This window comes from Squalius cephalus (genome assembly GCF_949319135.1).
Source record: "Squalius cephalus genome assembly, chromosome: 9".
In the NCBI taxonomy this organism is placed as follows: domain Eukaryota; kingdom Metazoa; phylum Chordata; class Actinopteri; order Cypriniformes; family Leuciscidae; genus Squalius; species Squalius cephalus.
Genome location: NC_137130.1, coordinates 7,031,120 through 7,051,939, shown reverse-complemented (window position 1 = coordinate 7,051,939; position 20,820 = coordinate 7,031,120). Strand labels below are relative to the sequence as shown.

The following is a 20,820-nucleotide window of genomic DNA, read 5'->3' as shown; positions in this document are numbered from 1 at the left end:
GGAACTCACTATAAAACTAACATAAATATTTTAGCAGACTGCAACCCTGTAATAGCTGCAGCCAAGCCAACTTATCATCATCACTCTGTCGTTTACAGATATAATTAATTAAACACAACAAATTTGCATTTTTATCTTACAAATGTAATCATCCGTTGTGTTTACAGCCAATAGGGTTCCCTGTAGTGTGCTCCGCCAATCAGATTCGTCGCTTGGGTTCAGCCTCCCGCCCTGACGGACGCATTATGGGCGGTCCCTGCGCTCCTTCAGCCAATCACAGTGTGTTTCTTTAACCACGTTGCGCGCTACCGACGAGCGACCCCGCGAGAGTATTCTAGGCCGCTCGTGTGATCAAACAGATCTACTCCGTTCCCTGGAACATCATCGAGATTAGAGGTGTGGGCTCTCAACTTTATTCCAATGGCGGACTGGGGTCCTATGAATCTGTATTGAGGTGCCGATCGCCGCATTCCCACCCGTGAGTACTGACGCTTCTCCACTCTTGTGTTATTTTTAGACGCTGGATATTTTGCGCGTGTTCCCGCTGTGTTTATGTAACGCAAATGGATCATTTTTTTTCAGATCCTCACGCAAGTTAGGTGGAAATCTGGTTATTTGAGAGGGATAGAAGACGTAGAACTGGTGTATAGTAAATGTTAACCCGCCCCCGCTGCTGGAAGGTGCATATTATGGTGTTTAGTGGTGAACGGGAACGCGCGTGTAGCGTGAAACTGTAATAACGAACGCGATGCATCGCTGCAGCTCTGATGGGAAGCGGGGCACGCGAGCCTGTCATAATGCAGTTCCACAGTCCACAATGGAAACGCGCACGGAGGATAGATAGTGCTAGATGGAAAGAGAGAGACGGCTTGTTCTGGATGAAAACACGAGTCCGACGCGATGCTATTAGTCAAGTGCGTTTACAATGCAACTTCCAAATGATATTTCTGTCGAAAGATGTGTTTGTGTGAAGCAGCGCCGTGGCAGAAATCACCCATTCACATGTGTAAATTTGTCCGGCCAGCTCAATTTAGTCGCTACTTCCGCAAATAATTTGCAAAACACGGACACGTCTGTCATCATCTATCTACCTACCGTCATTGTTTGGCTTTTTTCCCCCACCAGTGAAACACACAATGAGTTATCAAACCGTCAAAGGTCCTGTGTGTCATTCAGTGAAGGCATATGGTGGCAGCTGTCAAAAAAAGTGTTTACCCTATAAAGTGCTCTGTAAATAAATTATTATTATTAATATCACTTTTATCAATAACCAAGATTAAATCTAAACAATAAATAGTATAACAGTTCAAAAAACATTTATTTTTATTTTTTTATTTACTCTTACATCCAAGTCACTTGAAAGTCCCATCAGCTTGGTTTATTTTTTCTAAATACTAACTATGATAAAGTAACAAACATGTATTTTACCACATAAATGCTGTTATATTAACCATTCCCAGCCACTGACAGTGTTTTTGATAATTTTCTCAAAAGTTTCATGGCCCCCAGAGTATTTTTTGTTTGAGTATCTGAACAAGCAATATATCAAAAGAAAGAACAGACCCTCTGCTTTAAAAAACAAACAAAAAACATTTTATTCTAGCTTCAATCATGCATTCCTTTTTTTTCAACACTTGAATTTGGCTAAGTTTCATAAAAAAGGCAACATTTTGAGCAAAAAGCTGAGAAAATCGTGTTTTTAGATGAGTCCATCAACACACCCAAAGCTTCACAGTCCTATAGCTCGTCCTGGGTCGACATTTCATTTGGTAACATTAGGCAGTTTTGATTTATGTTTAATATTGATGACAGTGTTACATCTGCTTACATATATCACTTGTTTCTGCTTTTCCTTCGCCTGTGTTTTGATCAGGAGCGTCAGTATTCTTTCAGAGGATGCGTAATAGCGCCACCTACCGTATAACAGTGAAAACACGGAAAGCCATTCCCGTCAGTAGAGTTAGAGTTAAATGAGTCAAAGAGTTAGGCCTAATAGTCACCTTTTTTTTCAGACCACTAGTCATCAAATTCTCGGTAAACACCACAAGTGTATGGTGACAGCAGGTGCAGCTTTATCATATGAAAACTGGCTCACACACAGATCTTTTTGTGTTTCAAGTACATTTGGATGTGACCACAGCTTATGATATCTGGGTGATTTGTTTACTTAGTTATTAGCCTCACCATTTTCCCAGTTTGACCAGTGCACCTGGTGTGCATTGTCCTGTTTTACTGTGTTTGCCTCTTTAATGCACCTGCCTCTCCTCAACAACAGTGTACTGTTGTTGTTTTTTCACGTCTTTTCATCACGAAACAGCAATCATATTTTAATGCTCATATCTCATATCTATCAGTAGTGCTTCTAGAGTTCAGAAATGTCCGTCTCCTTTTTTACTGTGATATTCTAGTGGGGTCACTCACTGTGGTATGTTTTGTCCTTTGTCAAATCACTGGACCGTTTTATGTTTCTCATCAAGGCTTTTGAAATGGAAAAATTGAGTTGAATGATATCTGGTAAGTACTATATGTCAAAGCAGTTCTATTATCCTGACGTCCTGCTGAAGTTTTAATGCCTAGCGTGGTGTGGTGTCATATGAAATAGTTTTAATATTGTAAGGGCAGAGCATCCATCAAAGCAGTTTAACCATCCAACCTCAGAGTAGCCCGTGAGATAACCTGATGATGGGCTGTTGTCCTCTGCAGAGCAGAAGTGCATGATTCACTTAGAGACAGCCAATCTCATGCTGCTTACTTCTCCTTAGTCATAGATACCCTGAAGACTCAAAGCTCATATTTGTCTCCTAATAATGACTTGGCTGCGCTAATCAGAGATGTGGAAAAACATTATCAGCAGATTATGTGGAAATGCAGTTTGAGAGCGTTGCTGTTCTTATTTGGATGTTAAGTTGAATCCCCCACATGATTGTCAGTATTATTTATACATAAGCTTCCTCTGACAGTCTGCTCGCCACTCAAACACACCGAGGTGCTGCTTATGTTTGGCCTGTCGGCCACCCTGGCTGTTAAAGAAGTGTGTAATCCGTCACATGGTATCACTGCATCCTTGTTAACAGCTTGTTTTAGGGTCATGCCATTGTCTACATGAGCAGTGCATCAGTTAATACGTTTTCGACCAGTTCGTTTACTGTGACGTGGAGAGATTCCTGTGCCGCGATCTGTATTGGTTGGACAGACGAGTTTAGCCACAGGGCACACAAAAAGTGCCATTGAGTATTGGGTGTCTCATTTGATGTCAAGTTCAGAGTTGAAGGTTAGGCTTAGCTGCGTATTTGTTCTTCTCTGTGGCACTTTGTTGCGCCAGACGTGTCAGATTGAATTTCATCTCGAGTCAATTGGCTTCAATTTGTCCATTGGGCTACTAACGAAATATGCAGGAATGACATGGGTGGTGTAGTTTGATTATTTGAACCGCTGATAAAATGATCTGGAGTGAAACTATTTATATCATGTGCAAGTAGAGCTGGCCAGTGTGTTTAAAAAAAAAAAAAAAAAAATCTACTTAATCGTGTTGTCAAAAAAAATGCCATTTTTTTGAGCTTCGAAGCTTCGGTAGTAATGAACATCGAATATTCGAAGCTTCGGAGAGAGGGGGCTGAGCATATTCTTCTCTCTAATAAAGGCAGTATTCTCTATGTGTCTGTCTGTCCGTTTGCATTTTGATTATTTCGAGAACCGTTCATCCAATCGACTTCACAAGGGAGTGCAGTGTGCATTTGGTGCAATATAGATAGACACGCGGGGCGCGACACGTTCAGAATTAATAAACTTTTAATAAACTACAGAACCTCACACGGGCAGGGCTTATGCTCCGAGAACGGACACTGCACTAGTGATATTAAACACATCTTCCCCTGAGCAACACAGAGTATACACTCGCACGTAATCACACACACACAGGTCTGTTAACTTAAGCAATACTTTTAATAATATAGTCTAATATTTTTCTGACTAACAAATTACTGACACAGTAAAGGGTAGATTTAAATAAAGAAAAACTAAATTTAAATAAAGAAAAACAAAATTAAGTTAAATTAAAAACGAGATTAGTTTAGATTGATAATAACGGGTAAAAAGCTTAATATATTTTGTTTCTATTATTCTATTTTCCACAATGTCAAAGTAACGCAGCTTAACCCAAAACACAAGCTCAGGCCAAGAAGCAGCAAATATATTTATTAAGTATAACGAGGTGAGGTTCCTTCAACTGTCCATCCTATTAAAAATGGCTAGGCTATATAAGATAATTGTAAAAAAGAGTATTGTATTTCGTCAGATTTTATAGCGTTAAACATATTCAAGCGCGAATGAGAACTGTTTCGAGGGGGATGCCAGGTGTGCAAAAAAAAAAACCAAACAAAACGAATATTCGAATGTCAAATTTTCAAATCGAATACCAACCCACCGAACGAATATTCGAATATTCGGGTACAGCCCTAAAAAATTTCTCTGTTTCGATACTGAAATATTTGAAACGATTCCAATACTCCTTTTCTGCAGTATCGATGCACTGACTCTCCGACGGCAAATTGACACACACCCGCCTCCATTCACTCCCTCGTCTTATTCACGTTCACACAAAAGGGGCACAAACCTCAAAAAACATAAAGCCATATCATTAACAGCTCGTTTAATTTTACTGAAGATTATAGAGCTGCTCTCAAACTCTTATGTTGCTAGACATGGAACAAACAATTGTGAAACTAGTCTTTAGGGAAGTTGAATAAAAAGCACATTAAATCACTGCGATTTTCAAGATATTCATTCATGTTGCTTATTCATCACAGATAAAATATTCATGTTTCTTATATCGCCCAGCCCTGTGTGCAAGTAGCCTCTTTTCTGGATTGTTCCTGTTGTACAGAACCGGCACGTCTTAGAGAGTTAGTCGGGTGGAAACTAACAGCGCTGGTTTCTAGTTAGTGAAGATTGAATAATGGGCGTCAGCAGCAGTAAATACAGTAAGTTATTGTATGGTGCGATGCACATAAATAATGAACACAAAGGAGCTATGTGTGTCACGAAATGAAAGCTGCAGCTTTATTCGTGTCCTCATTCTACCCTCGTCTAGAGCTGTGCTCATGATATCTGCATCCTTAATACTTCGTTTCTAGTGTTAAAAATGGAGTGAATACTCTGCTGAAATCTGAGTTGTTTCTAATGTATTGATAACGTATCCCCCAATGAGTTGCTAAATTGCATCTGGGCTTGTTTACTTGCTTAAATGTTCCTCGAAATATGCCGATAAAAATATTTTTTGTGATTCTGTTTTTGTTTAGTTCTGTTTCTATATTGAGGGGTGCTACTATGTTCCACAATATAAGGAGCTTCTTTTGTTGACGTAGTATGTGCACAAGTACAGTAATGCTTGATCATTATAATACAATTGCATGTATTTCATCTCCCCCAGTTTCATCCCAAAATGTAAAAAAAAAAAGTCAAAAAATGATCTCTATTTTTGTAAATTGATTTAGGTTTTGACAATTTTTACAACCACCACCTTGGCAGTTAGAATTAACTTTTTTTCCTTCCCACAATTCTTTGTTTAAATTTTCTTTTTAGTGGTGACACTTCAAATTGGGGGGAATTCTCCCCTTAGTTGATTCTAATGGGGGGGATTTTTTAATTTGGGTAGGAAGGCATATTTTTAGACAAAAAAACAAACAAAAAACTTCTCTCTCCTAAATGTTTGCTCACTTATTGTATTTGTGTTTTTACAATATGGTAATTTTGTTGCTTAAGAGCTTGATTTCAATCTTTGAATTGAATTAAAGTAGCACAAATAAATACAATAAAGATACAAATGAAATAAAGAGTTTTTTTGGGCAGGTCTAACCCTAGTATTCAGGTACAGAAATACTACAGAAGTGGAATAAAGTAATCAAATGTAAAATGACACTGGATAGTCTTTTAGTCCTGTATAAATGAAATACATAGGCTATTAATCCTGATTCCTTACAATTAAAGCTGTCTTTTGCTGTTTTATCAACATTGACAGACACATGCTGCTGTCACTTTAAGAGCTAGTGCATGGATCCATTATACTGTTACACATGTTTATTTAAAACATAACCATCTGTTTACGAGAATACTCGCAAAGACCGCAACTTTGACACAACTTTGTGTGCTTTTGACCATTAAAGCCGTGAAAAATAACTCCGTTTTGGTCCTCCCAAGCTGTTTTGTGTATGTGCGCAGAGAACCATCTCTCAGAGTACTAATAGTTTAAAATCGCTTGAATGTTTAAATGAAGACTTAAAAAGACATGCAAATGATAAACTTTAGTGACGATGCAACACTGGCCAGATTTTGCAAGTGACAATTCCGTTAACTGTCCCGACTCCCGAAACTCAAGAGTCTGATATCTCACGTTTTGAGAGAGAGAAGACGCAGCACCGCTGAATCACTCACGAGTCACGCTGTTTGTGAAATTACGTCTCGCAGAAAGTTTTAAAATGACTGATTTGATTTTATAATCTGTGTGGATTAATTTACTCATACAACCTAGATGCAATGTTTGCGGGAATTTATAAGCGCGAGACCTGCGGAAATTATATATAAACAATGTGTAATACCCGTAATCCCGTGCCGAAATTCGAGCGCTTGAGCAAAAAAAGTCTACTCGTCTTTCATCGCTCCCCGCCAAAGGAGTTTACTTTGAAAGGCTTGCACACTCAATTGAGTGCAAGAATGAGCGTAACGCGGAATATAAAGTATACCCGGGCCTTTAAAATGACCAAACAGGTCTTTGCTGCAGAATTCTGTTTGATGGTCTCTAGCTTTGCTGTAAAATTCAGTCTCACCATTGAGGTTTCATGCTTTTTCTCTCCTTTTTATGCTTTGTTCCGTGTTTATATTTGGAAAGTGTGACTCAAAGTTGTGTTAAAGCTGGTGAGTAAAGTTTTAAGAGTAGATTTATTGGACTGGAAGTATTGGCCCTTGGGTCACAGGGGTGGGGGAGGGTGGATGGATGCTTCTTTAGGCTGACTAATTGGGCAGCAGCATGGCCAGTGGAAATGGAGGAGGGGGATGAAGGGTTTTTGTCATGGGCCTGGTGATGAAACCGAGGCTAACATGGCTGAGACATCCTGAAAGCTTCCCAGAGGGCACATCACTGCCGCCCCATCTCCTCGTCACAAAATCTGGGCGGCGCAGAACCTGCAGGTTTGCAGCAATTACTCATGCTGAATAAGTTTGTATGTTGAAACTGCAGTTGCATAACTCCTTTTAGAACAAGTACAAGGCCTTAAGAAAGTACACCAATCGCATCAGCTGTGCGTAGAAGGGCTAGGGCACGGCCAGCCCGTTTCATAACTTCTTACACAAAAGGAATCGACCATTAGCGAAGAGGGGGGAAATGGCTTCCTGCATATGACAATGTCGGGATCTGTGAAGCGCGAACGATGACTGCTCAGTTCCAGTGCTCAAAGGTCAGATGTTTGACCACAACACGCACCTTAAGGAGACATCTTTTAGCATTTAACATGGTTGTGCGTCATCCATATTTATAGTGCACAGTCACAGAATGTTTAAACACTTGCTCCAGTTTGTTCCAAATTCTTTCACCAATGCTGTGGCCTACGTAGTGAATATAATCTGATGTATTAATGAGCTGTATGCTGTCTGTGCACTTTTTATATAGATTGACTGATACTGTTTTTAATATAATTTATTTATTATTATTAATTATAATTAATAGTATAGTAATAATAATTCCATTGTATTTATTCAGAGTATTTTTATAATCAAAATGCTTTGTCTTGAACTATATTTTAAAGGGATAGTTCACCCAAAAATGAAAATGCTGTCCTCATTTACTCACCCTCATGTTGTTCCAAACCTGTATGACTTTCTCTCTTCTGCTGAACACAAAAGAAGATATTTTGAAGAAAGTCGGTAACCAAATGACTGATGGACCCCATTGACTTCCATAGTAGGAAAAAAAAAATACTATGGAAGTCAATGGGGACCAGCAACTGTTTAATTACCAACCTTCTTTAAAATATCTTCTTTTGTGTTCAGCAGAAGAAAGGAAATCATACAGGTTTGGAACAACATGAGGGTGAGTAAATGAGGACAGCATTTTCATTTTTGGGTGAACTATCCCTTTAACTGTTAAGCTTAAAATGCTAAATTCATTCATTATTTAATTGCTACTACTACTACTAATAATATACTTGTATACTATTTATTAACTTTATTATTATGCCATTATATACACAATTTTTTTAAATAAGTTTGTTTTCATCTGTCTAACAGTTAAGCTTAAAATTATAAATGCATTTATTATTATTATGCTATTATATGTAACCAGAGTTGTTTTCCGATTCTTGAGTCATCTCAAACTGTTACGCTAAAAAGGCTACGTTTCGCACTTCAGAATGAATGACTGTAATTAGGGATGCACCGATAGGATGTTTTTTTGGCCAATACCGATAATAATCTGTAATGAATATGGATCGGTTCTATTTAACATTCAGCAGGCCAACATAAATACAACAGAACAAAGATACATAGGAACTAATCAGTGCTTTTTATTAGGGGTAGGCGATATACTAGCAGACACGATTAACCGGTAGAGATTTTGGACTATCGTCTCTATCGCGGTTACGCTCACGTGACGTTGCTGTGCTATTCAGTCACGAAAGCTTATTGTTTGCATGCGTTTTTAATAGGGCTGCATGATATATCATTTTAGCATCGATATTGCGATGTGACTATCCCTGATGGCGATGTCAAGTTTATGGATCGATCGTAGTCGATTCGTACACATGAACAGAATGGTTCTGTATTATAGTATAGGCAGGTGTTTCAGCTTTCACTTTTTTTTCTGAGTTCTCTCTTTTCACCTTACACATATAGCTTGCAACTTTCTCATTGCGAGACAAGTGATAGAGTTTGCTTGAATTTAAAGGTGCCTTTGCCTGCAAAACTGAATCCTCTGAGTTGAACATCTCCCTGAAGTGTCTTTATACAGCTTTGCACTTTTTCGGGAATGTTTTAGGAATGCAATTAAATGCAGAAAGACACGTCCAGCGAGAAGAGGTCTTGCCCTTCGATTAAATGAGAGTTAGTTAGCAGTAAGCACCAGTGACAAATGTACTTGGACATCTGATGCTACGGCTAGAACGGTCTGCTTGTATGGAGGCACTAAGAAGTGATTAAAGATACCGGTTTAGGCTTTGATATGTTTTCTCTGATCCTACACAAAGTGGTTTGTTTGATTTGTGTGCATTCAAGGCAGATTTTAAGATCATGGCGTTAGCCACAATGAGTCCGAGCATGATGCTAAGATGCACCTGCCAGGCCTTTAGCAGTTCAGCTTGGTTATCTTCACTTTGAGTGCAGGTTTGATTTTTAGGATTCCCGAAACGTGGTTATTGCGTGATCGCTGTACGAGGGCTTCCTCAACTTGCACTGGTGAAATGCATTTCACAATAATTCAACCCTTTTGTTTTCCGTTCAGTGAAATAACTACTGAGGACAAGCACATACTATCTGCAAATCATATGTGTTCTGTTGCTTTCTCAATGAGTCATGATCGAGGAAGACTATTTGTATTTTAGATAGAATGAAAGATCCATGAATAATACACATGGATGTGCCTCTGGGGGAAAAAATAACTCTTGTTTGTTTTCTTCAATGGCATAGACTGGAAATGGTATCCTGTGGAAATGGAGTGTCTTGGTTGGAAGAGTGTTTTCTGTGGGCAAAAAAAGACCCTGTAATGTGGGGTTTGATTTATTGACTAAAAAAAATGGTTTAAGTTTCTTGTTATTTAGACTAGTGTCAAAAATAGAGTAGTTGAATTACTGAAGAAAAAAAAGTGTATTTTGCAGTTTCATTTGGCTGAATGGAAACGGCAGATATATTACCCTGAGGTACTTGGAAGTTCATTGCAGTTTTCATCGTGAGAGAAACTATTTTGTTAGTTGATTAATCTTAAAGTAATTTCTTTGGTTAATCAGGAAATGCTCTCGCTCTTCAAAATTGAAGTTTATAATGACTGCTATACATTGTATTATGAGGTGCCTACTCTTCTGAGGATCCCATTACATTTACAGGTCATATGAAAATATACTTGTTACGTGGAGGATTTCGTTTAGCCACATCTAATTTAAAATCTAAATGATATCCAGCAAAACTATTTTTTTTGGGATCAAAAGGTTAAAAACATCGCTTCCTGCGCCACTTTTCGTAGATTGTGTAGATCATATCAGAACATAGATCAAAAGATATCATATTTTACTCAAGTTCCAAATGCAAGTAAAAAAAAAAAAGAAAAACTATCATGAGCTGATTCTTTTCAACCAATCACTTCGAAGGAATGGTTTAATTGAGATGAATTGAAACTCTATGAATCATAATAATAATAATAATAATAATAATAATAAATTATATATATATATAATATGTATATAATACAATAATACATAATATAGCAAGTTCTGTGTATTTTAGGTTTATAACCTTTATTGACTGGTTGCACATATCCCAACATGTAGTTAAAGATACATGCTTGCATTATTTATTTATTTTGTAATAAATTACACTACTGTTCAAACGTTTGTGATCAGTACGATTAAAAAAAAAGTATCTTATGCTCACCAAGGCTGCATTTATTTGATCAAAATACAGTAAAAAAATTTATATTGTGAAATATTACAATTTAAAATAATGATTTTCTATTTTAAAATCTAATTTATTTCTGAGATGGCAATGCTGAATTTTCACCATCATTACTCCAGTCTTCACATGATCCTTCAGAAATTATTCTGATTTACCAATTGCAGCTCAAGAAACGTTGTGTATTATTATCAGTTTTGAAATCACTGTGCTGCTTAAAATTTGTGGAAACAGTAATACATTATTTCAGGAGTCTTTGAATAGAAAATCTATAAGAACTGCATTTATGTGAATTGGAAATCTTTTGTAACTTTTGTCACATTTGAACAATTTAATGCATCCTTGTTAAATAAAAGCATTAATTTCTTAGAAAAAACCTACTGACCCCGACATTTAAAAATAAAAAAGGCTATTGAATAAAAAAGTTGCAATATAGCTGCAACTAATGATTATTTTATCTGTCTGTTGATTTCTTTGATTAACTGGATTTAAAAAAAAAAGCAGAATTTCCTGTATCTTCTGAGAAAATAGATCAATGCTTTGATCAACCTTTTGCTTTTTGGCCTTTTTAAAACGTGTTTTTGACAGCACTATTAAGACCTTGTTTAGCCTTTTGTTTGCTCTTCCTGTTCTTACCAATTTAAAAGAATCAAAGACACTCATTCAATGCACCGCTGCACCAAGATTTGAAGACCTCCGATGCAAAAGCCTCTAAAAGCCACTTATGTCAAAAATGAGATAATAATATTGAGTGAATGCTCTCCGCACATAGTAAATTCTCATCAAATCTAAATCGCTAAATCCCAGCCTGAGCCCATTCAGAAATGTCGGTACTTGGGTAGAAACCTATACATAGGAGCCTGATAAAAACGTTAAAAACATTAGGCTTTTGCATCTGAAGTCTTCATTTACTGTCCTGCTGTTTCCGCTAGTGTTCTGTGGCACACGAGGCTGAAACGAGCATCTAGTTTTTTTGCCACTCAGTGATTGGCCGGCGGTGGATTCCCTGGGAGCCATTATTCTGTTGTTCTGCAGCGAGGCCATCTGCTCTTTCTTCAGTGTCTTCAGTGCACAATCTGCCTCGTTGTGTCCGTCCATCCTCCGTCTCCCACCGCAGTGTATGGAAACTTCATCACACGCTCCTCTGGCTTGCAGTGAAGGTTGTGACGTAGTGTGTGTGACTGTTGTCTGCTTTTATTTGTCTCAGGAACTGCGCAAGCGTATAACAGGGATACAGATGTACTGTTTCTCACACATACATACGCGTAACTGCAGTAGCGATGTGGCTATAATGCATTATTGTACATGACAGGGTGTTTCTTTGCTAAATGATGGGAGAAATCTTTTGTTTTATTCACAAACAATCCAGCGCAGCGTAACGTAACACAAACTTGGATGTTCTTGGCTTTCGGCCTCTGTCGTGACTAAGAGAGAGGCTGCTGTAGACATCACCCCAATTATGTGGGTCGGTGGATTGGCTTTCAGGAATTAATGTAATGAATAATTGATCACAGTCGCCTTCATGTGGATGTTGACTAATCGTGCTCACCTGAGGCTGTGGAACGTTTTGTTTTATGTTGTTGCTGAACTGAAAAAACTGTTGCACAACTTTTTTTTAAAGACTGGATTATATTCATACATGGTGAATATCCAATCAATCATTCAAGAAAGCTCTTTTTTTTAAATGAGTAAGGAATCAGCTGTTAGCAGAAGGAATGGGAATCTTAAAGGGATAGTTCACTCAAAAATGAAAATTGTCATTACTCTTGTGTATCGTTCCAAATCACTCTTTATACAATGAATAAGGATGCAAACGCCATAAAAGTAATTATGACTCGTAAGCTGTATTCACAGTTTTTTGAAGCCGAACAATCGGTTTGGTTGAGAAATGAGTTAAAATTTTAAGAATTATTCTCAAAATATCTTGAGCTTGTTCTCTGGCACATTCATGACATAAGTAATGATTTCTAATTCACAAACGAGTTGTTCTTTTGAGTTGAATCTTTTCATTGAATCAGTTGATTCACTTCTTAAAATGGTTTAAGGTTTTGCTCACAAAAACAATCCAGCTTCTTTTTCAATTGTTTCAATATAAGTAGTCTGTAACTGTACACTTAAAAAAAAAAGTATATATATATATTTGAGAACTACTTGTAAAAAAAAAAAGTTAAAGAGATGCTTTCAGAACTGGTTTATGACACATAAAAAAACAGTCAGTAATCATAAAGCCTAAAGTACACTTGATTACTCACAAGTTTGAGACTTAATCATAAGTGTTTTTGACTAATTTATTCAAAAGAGTCAGTCATACAATCCAATTACACTGGTTATGCTGTATGTTTGTTGGCCCCACAATTAATTTGATATAGAAATCTTTTGTGACATTATAAATGTCTTTCCTATCACTTTTCACCAATTTAATTTCACCTTGTTGAATAAAAGTATTAATTTCTTTAAGAAAATGTTTTTGCTACTCCAAGCTTTTGAACGATTGTTTTGTTTTGGTTTGCAGGCTCACTGAGCTCCTGATTCCCAGCCCTAGTTATCAGAGTCCTCAGAGGAACTGTCATCCTCGAACTCTTCATTTCTGTCATGACTGCTCACAGCTTTTTTTTATGTGTGTTTGATGGATGAGTCAGTAACTCCACCATTCCTCCTCCTTCCGTCCCCCTTCCTCTGTTTGATCTCTACTTCAGGGCAGAGGTTGGTGGTTGCTTGAAATGATTTGAGTTTGTTTTTTGCAGAGATTGTCTCAACAACTACTACTACCAGGAGTTGAGGTAAATTGCACTTATGCGGCACTTCCCAATTCACCCAGATCAAATTTTTTAGGATGTATGTAGCTACGTGCCTGTATTCCACCCCTGGTACCAGCCCAACTCAATGCTGCAGAGAACAGTGTCTGTGGCAGGTGGACCTGAAATCCACTGATGAAAAAATAATGAAATGGCTGGAAAATATAGGTTGTAAACTGCACTCCTGACTGGTTTTGAAGGCTGGTGGATTTTCGTTGTGGTGTTTTTTTTAATGTGACCCAGTTTTTCTCTATGTATGGTGCAGTGGCTGGTGCATATGAGGCAGCGTGAGGAAGATGGACTACTTGTTGAAAAATGAATGGGAAAAATCTCTGTAACCAGTATAGGGCATCTGTAGGAATTAAAGTCACACATTTCAGTTAAAAGAGCCAATTGTTTAGGCACGATTTGTGTCTTTACACTAGTAAACTTGTGCATTAGCTGAATCGGTCTAAATAATTGTAATTTGAGTGGTTTAAAGTAGAGATGCACTGTTTGCAATTTTCTGTGTCTTTTGTTCTTTTAAATTAACAGACTGCAGCAAGAATATTAGGCTGCTGTTACTTTAAGAGTTTATGCACGGATCCAATATACTGTTACACAACTTGCGTAATTTTTCTCTACTAATTAGGTTCCAAAACTGACTGTGTTTTAACTGAATACTCACCAAGACTGGCATTTTAACATAATTTTGGGAATTAGTAAAATTTTGCACAATACAAGCACTATTAAACCAGAGCGAATGAGACGAGTGAGTTAGAGGAGGCGGGTGTGTGTCACTTCTCCGTCGGAGAGAAGAGAGTGAGAACGTACAGCTGACGTTATTGCTGAACGTTACTGACGATGAACCATCTCGGAATTGGAAAGCCAGTCACCTGTCCGATCATGTACCTGCCGATTCCGGTCCCTGGCTGGTCGATCGGTGCATCTCTATTTTTAAAAGTGATTCGTGTGGAGAAAAAAAAACAAACAAAAAAAATCATGATGTTAAAAAAATATGATTTATAAAACTGATAGTTCTGGTCCTTGATTCTGATTGGTTGAGCTATGTTCAAAGCTGTTGTAAATGACTCTACAAACATAAACCTGTTAATTTATTCAAATAAATAGTTTTGTGGACTAACCATTTTATAAAAGCAATAGCCAAAGCCTCCTGAAGCCATGGTTTACATTGAATTTGTAACTCCGCTCCGTGTCGTGCCTAAAAACACCCCTTAGCTGTTCTAAATTCATGGTAAACCACTGCTTCTTGGGGCTTATAAAAATATATTAAAAAAAACATATTTTGCTTATATAAATATAAAATAAATTATTTTATTGAAAATTTTGAAGATTTTGTTTCTCTATTCAAGGTGATGTACTTGCATTATAAAACATAAAATGCACATTAACATCAAGCTAGTTATAGTTGACTTCTTCAGTCCTTCATAGTCAGAACAGCCATGGCTTGCCTGTCTGCACTTTTTTGTCTGCAACTATTTTGAGTCAGCATGTTAATATAGTGCCTAAAATAGCGCTGTAGAGGGGCTGAATTCACACTAGCAAGAAATAGTTTGGCAAATTGCGTCCCATGGGCAGTTTCAGTGTTTAGTTTTGCTCTCACACCCTGCCTATCAGTGTTTTCTGAAATATTATGTGTCCTCTTTTTGTCATGCCTAAAAACACTCCTTAACTCTGGTAAAGTCGTAATATCCTAATAGCCTTTAGTGACTTATATACTGCTACAAGACTCTAGCTATTACTTTAAAGGGATTGTCCATCCAAACAACACTGGACCCCGTTGACTTCAATTGTACAAAAATACACTGAGACATTTTTCGAGACATATTATCTTTTTTAATATTCAATAAACATTTTATTTATTGTAATTTTGAAGAATTATTTTGAATTATTAGCTTACAGGCTTCTATACGTCGTCCGTTGGTGTTATTTTGTCACTTATTGGGAGCTAGTATGCTAGCTGGAGCCATTTACCTCCAGTCTTTGTGCTAAGCTAGGCTAGCGGTGGGTGCGTCAGACAGAGTTACGGCACGCACGGAGATGAGAAGGGGATGTATGGACTTACCCTAACTCTGGGGGATACGATGAATAAGCTAAAGTCCCAAAATGATGCCGTGTTCCTTTAAGAATGCAATTCTCAATGCAGCATCAAGCATGAGCGACCTACAAATTTCAACATTTTTCACAATCCTGACAGAAAATCAAAACACTACGTGATCCTCCTAAAATGCCGTCCAAACAAGTTACCCAGAACTCAACACAGCATTACCTCAGCTTCATATTCTCTATTATGGACGGACAAGTGTTCATGGAGGATCCAGCACAATTTTTTCCTGATAACACCGTAAAGAGCTCAATACTCTGTTATTTTTGGTCATACAGACTAGAGTAAGACAACATTCAAAACTGTAAAGGGTCTACTTTTGTAAAATCAAGAAAACAAACAGGGAGCGCTTTCTGCCCTCTCTGTATACTGGAGTGCGTCACACCGTCTCCTTTCTGTTTTTTTCCTGACTCATTCTTAATCTTTACATTCGCTGCGGCAAGCTTTGTGTGTGCGCTTGAGCGCTTAATGTATGTTTTTAAACGCTCAATAATATGGTTTGGTAATTCTCTCTAATGTAGGACAATGTTAGCAATGTAACGTATAATATTCTTTCCCAGCCCTGAAACTCAAACCATTTTCCGATGCCACATCCCAGTATATATTTAAGTATTTAGATTAACATCATAAACATGCGATTAGTCAACTGTTGAAAATCTTTAGTCGGGGGAAGCCTTTTTTAATGAAAGTCTCTTTCCCCTTTCTTCTGTTCTGAAGTGACCCGAGGTGCAGAATATCTATGATTACAGGTTGCGTCATGCATTTTGAGGGAAAGGAAACGAATTCCTCTCTTGCTTTGTTTGAAATGCCATTCTTTTATGCACAGTAAAGTTCCTGTGTTTTGACTGTCCTGTTTGTCATTAGGGTCACATTTCAATGAGTGCACGCAGATTTTGAACGTGGCCTGGTAATGAAACCAGAATACCAAAACAATGTCAAGTGCAATGAGGTGCGCCGTGGACAAGCAGAGGGTTCCTTTTTATTTTGCTGTTGTCATCTGTCTTGCTGAGATTGTTTATTTCTGACATTTTTTCCCCCCCTCTTCTCTTTGGGTTTTGTCAGCGTTTTTTTTCTCTCTCTCTCTCTCTCTCTCTCTCTCTCTCTCTCTCTCTCTCTCTCTCTCTCTCTCTCTCTCTCTCTCTCTGCGTCTGTAGTGGTGCACTCAGCAAGGGTGAGTGTGATGCAGCAGTGTTTTCTAGTTCATGTCAATCACTGCCAAGTGTTTAGTTTTCTCTCTGTATATTTTACCGCACTTGCTGCTTTAATAAAGCAATAAGCCATGATAAGCTGTCCGGTTGGGGCTTTACAATGGGCATGAGGTGTTCTGTTGCTTAAAACATCTTTGACCATGGTAAAATCTTGCATTGTATTGTTATTGCCGCTTGACCAATTGGATTAAAGTACCAAATATATATGTAGTTGTTCATTGTCTGAAACTCTGGCCATTAATATAGAATGTGTGGTAGTTACAGGTTTGACTATTTAACTTTTGATCGACTGACTTTTTTTTAGGGCGCTTTCACACTTGGTTCGATTGCCTGTTCCGAACCCGAGTTCGATTGCTCCCCCCGATGGACTGTTCACATTATATTATTATATACGCTGCAGCTGGTGCGTAATCGTGTTGCTTGGTAACCGCTATGAATGAAAATGTCAGCATTTTAATGTGTGTTTTCCAGTTGCGTTTTTATGCTTTCGTCAGCCCATTTCGTGCGAACCCGGGTGCGCACCAGTGTGAAAGCGCCCTTAATGTGGCTTATCCAATCAGAATCTAAAGTCCGCATCAGTCGTTTCATGTCAAGCCTAAATACTTCTTGCAGCTTCTGTTTTGGGTATAAATTCAGTGCCTTGTTTATCTGGAAATACATGCTACGCTTCCTCTCCATCTGTCTGTGTCTCTCTCTTGTCTCACAGACTCTCAGCATCTGAGTGACAGCTTCCGCCGGGAGCACTCCAGCCATAGAGAATTGTTTCCTCTCCTTTCTTAGCACTGCTGACAGGCTGTCTGTGACATATTGGGAATACAAGGGACTGAGACAAAAATGTGATATTTGTGTCTCAGTCCTTGTGGATGTGGCTGTTGTGGTTAAAATAAGAAGGTCGCGTCATGTGTTTGTACTTTCCACTGATAGCTTGCCTCTTCATTTGTTAATGATGGAGAGTTTTGCATTCTGTTACACTGTTACATTCAGTTTCCATGGCACGCCTCGGTCATGTTTTACTTGAGCTAGCTAATGTGTGGACAATGCTCTCAATTCAAAACAATTTGAGGTGAGCTGCATAGAAATTAGACACTGTTAGGCACACATAGGCAGTATTTTAAGGCTATTTTGTAACTCAGATGCACTTTTTAAAATCCTTCTGGAAGAAATTGAAATTCCCACATGCTGTTGCAAATTGCAAAGCGTTATTAAATTATTGTGAGATAAGATTTAGTCAAACACCATCAGATTGACTAAAGAAACGCAGTATTTAATCATTTTTTTACTTGACGACAACCTTTGAAGTTTTGTGAGCTATGCTATACAGAGCCTTTCCTAAGTTTTCTGTTGCATTGACTGAAGGTGTAGTCAAAAAAGTTCCATTGTCTTTTGTCAATAGTGTAGAAAAGTATGAAGCACAGCTCACACGCAATTCACTTTCAAACAAAGCAGCTTTCTTTTAGTCAACGTGGCTAAATCTGTTGCAAAATTTGCATGTGGAAATCTTTTGCCCTCCACACGAAATTCTCGATTGTGTGGATTCCTATTGAAAGAATGCCTATTTCGCCTGAAAAACAGCAGTGAATGTGACAGTACCTTGAGTGTTTGTTCACAATGCTTTTGAAAGCACTTTTCTTAGCAAGCTAATCTTACATCCGTATTTAGATGTTTGTCTGAGTCTGTTTTGTGTACTCGCTCTGCACTCCAAAGTATTGTGGTACATTTTCGTTTAAATTAGGAAATTTAGGAGACCGCACTGCACCTAGTTACCCACAGGTTAAGAAGTGCCATTGCTTCCCATAAGAATATTTTAGCTCATTAAATTTTACACATTTTTATGTAAATACAGTTCTGTGCCTTTTTATGTAGAGCACTTCAGCTAAACACTCTGCATTTGAGACAAAAGCCACTTAACTAGCACCTGCACCATTATTATTTAATGAAGCAACAACCACGTTCCTCGCTACCCTGTATTTGTGGCACCAGATTTAAGGGTAAATTAGATTGTTCACCTGCATAAGGATCTGCATGTATAAAGATGTTTAAATAATTGCTGTTTTTGTGCTATGACACCCACCGTGACAGGATCTGACTGTCTGTATTATTTGTTTGTTGTTTAGCCAGTCGTGTTGTAAAGCTGTTTGATTCCGGGTCTTTCTGCCGCTCTCTCCGCGCAGTTATGGATCGTCGTAGGCGTCTGGTGTTAACGCTTATTTTTAACCTCAATAGGAAGTTGGAACAAAGCTTCCCAGTGTCCCGCTCTCACCGTGCAGACAGGAATATTACCTCAGCGGACTGCCTGTGTCTGAACACATTTATATACATTTTTATAGAAATGCGCACACGCTGGGATCTCATTAAGTTGTTTTGTGAAAATGCTACAGCATCAATTATTCAAGAGTTGGTTTATTGTAAAGGCTTGGATTTCCTCTTGGATTCCTGACGGTTGGGTTTCTCGTGGTCTTTTATTCATGGGCTGGTGAATACGGTGTAGCAGGCCGGTTTCCCTGAGCAGTTGCAGACGCAGAAGTCAAGTTGAGCTGCATCAATTATGGTGGTCTGAGGGACGTTTTTCTCTTTGTTAGACTCCTTATTACATGCTGAATTAGTCAAAAGCCTTGAGACAAAAAAGAATCGACCTTGCAGATGTAGTGTTCGTACATTGACATGGAGCAGAGTAATGATTGCTTAATAATTCAGCATCTCGGGTCTTAAAACAAAGGTTGCTGTTTAGATTTAAACCAGGATATCTTGTCGTGTGTTTGGATGTGGGGAAATATCAAATATGTATATAAATGCATACTTTTTTGGCAGTTTCACCGCCATATTCAGTTAAGACTTAAAACTTTGGTTTGGAGCCTTCAGGCTAGTGTCAAAAATAAATGTCATTTAGCCTATGTTATCAACATTTGCCCCACTGAAATCGCATTTTTGAGGGCTTTTTTCTTTTCTTAATCTGGACATTTGTTGAAACTGTTACCTATAAAATCAAATCAACGTAAAATACGAGTTGTGACCGTTTAGTTTGCAAAACAAAGTTGTGCACCACCACTACCACCACCACCACCACTACTACTACTACTACTACTACTACTACTACTACTACTACTACTACTACTACTACTAATAATTTAGTAGTATTAATATTAGTAGTAGTAGTATTCATAATGTAGGCTATATTATTTTCATTGTAGTCTCATTGCTTTTGTGTCAAAATTGGTTCTGCATATCGACTTTTAGGTTTATAAACATTCTCAAAGACATTCTCCTTGGAGACAGTGATTTTGACGGCGTTGACGCTCTTTGGTAAATCGATTTATGAATGGCTTATTTCAGTTGTTTTTACTTATTTAGCAGGTTTGTATAAAGTGTGTAAAATATGACGTTTTGGGGATTTTTTTATCGCTTGCCATGTCATTTACCCCTAAAGCTGTGGTTTAAGAGACAGTTCACCCCAAAATTCAAATTCTTTCATCATTAACTCGCACTCATTCCATCCCAGATGTAAAAATAAAAGTATTTTTGGTCACACTTTAGATTGGGGTCCAATTCTCACTATTAACTAACTATTAGCTATGGCTTTAGCCTCGATTAAACTCCTAATTGCGGCTTTTTAATAGTTAGTAAGGTTGTTGTAAAGTTTAGGTATTAGGTAGGATTAGGGATGTAGAATATGGTCATGCAGAATAAGGCATTATTATGTGCTTTATAGATACTAATAAACAGCCAAAATAATAGTAATATGAATGCCAATAAACAACTAGTTAATAGTGAAAATTGGATCCTAATCTAAAGTGTTACCATTTTTTTTTCTTGTACATGACTATCATTTTGTTTCAAAAGACATTGATTCATCCAAAAAAAAAGGTCATGAACTTGGACTACCGTCACGATCGCTGTGTGTGGGGTTTTCAAGTGTCAATCGAGTAGCTCCCATTCACAGAGACTCAAAGAGATGGATTATTTATCTAAAAATTGTCACTTGTGTTTATCTGAAGAAATAGTCACATCGGAGATGGAATGAGGGTGAGTAAATGATGGGAGCATTTACATTTTTTGGGTGAACTATCCCTTT

General features: G+C 37.8%; 1 protein-coding gene across 3 annotated transcripts in view; it reads left to right on the top strand.

Annotated features, from left to right (window-relative positions):
• The first annotated feature begins 291 nt into the window (after positions 1 to 291).
• adarb1b (adenosine deaminase RNA specific B1b) overlaps positions 292 to 20,820 on the top strand; it is a 146,888-nt gene continuing 126,359 nt past the window's right edge. For all 3 annotated transcript variants that reach the window (XM_079880662.1, XM_079880663.1, XM_079880661.1), the window contains exon 1: positions 292 to 478. The gene's annotated coding sequence lies outside the window, so the exon portion shown is untranslated. The remainder of the gene's footprint in view (positions 479 to 20,820) is intronic.